Source organism: Cicer arietinum, chromosome 2 (assembly GCF_000331145.2).
Source record: "Cicer arietinum cultivar CDC Frontier isolate Library 1 chromosome 2, Cicar.CDCFrontier_v2.0, whole genome shotgun sequence".
NCBI lineage: Eukaryota > Viridiplantae > Streptophyta > Magnoliopsida > Fabales > Fabaceae > Cicer > Cicer arietinum.
The window spans coordinates 2,628,386-2,628,854 of NC_021161.2; positions in this window are offsets into that span (position 1 = coordinate 2,628,386).

The following is a 469-nucleotide window of genomic DNA, read 5'->3' on the forward strand; positions in this document are numbered from 1 at the left end:
GCACGTTAAAGCTAACGTTAAGGTAAGGGCTCCTTCCAAACTTCTAGTTTGCATTTAGGGACTTATCTGTGGTTGTGTGGAAAGGAATTTGTTAGGGTTGAAGTGTTGATTTGGGGGAAAATGAATCTAAGGCTTTATGGGTAAAATCTTAGAGTTAGGTTTTGGTTATATTGATGAATGTTTCGTGGAAAATGAATTTAAACTCATTTATATATGATTTTGAGTAAATGAAACTTGTTGTGTTTGAGTGGTGGATTGTGTTGATTTGTGTTCGTCGTATTTGACGTGTTCTTAATTAATACTGATGAAATTTGATATGTGTATGGTTGGATTTTGTGGAGGAATGAATTGATGTGTTTTGGTGTGGATCGTGGATTGAATTTGATAATATGTTTGAGTTTGTTTTGTGTGGAATTTGAAAACCATTAGAGTTAAACGAGTATTAAGAATGGAGAATCTCTTAATGTCT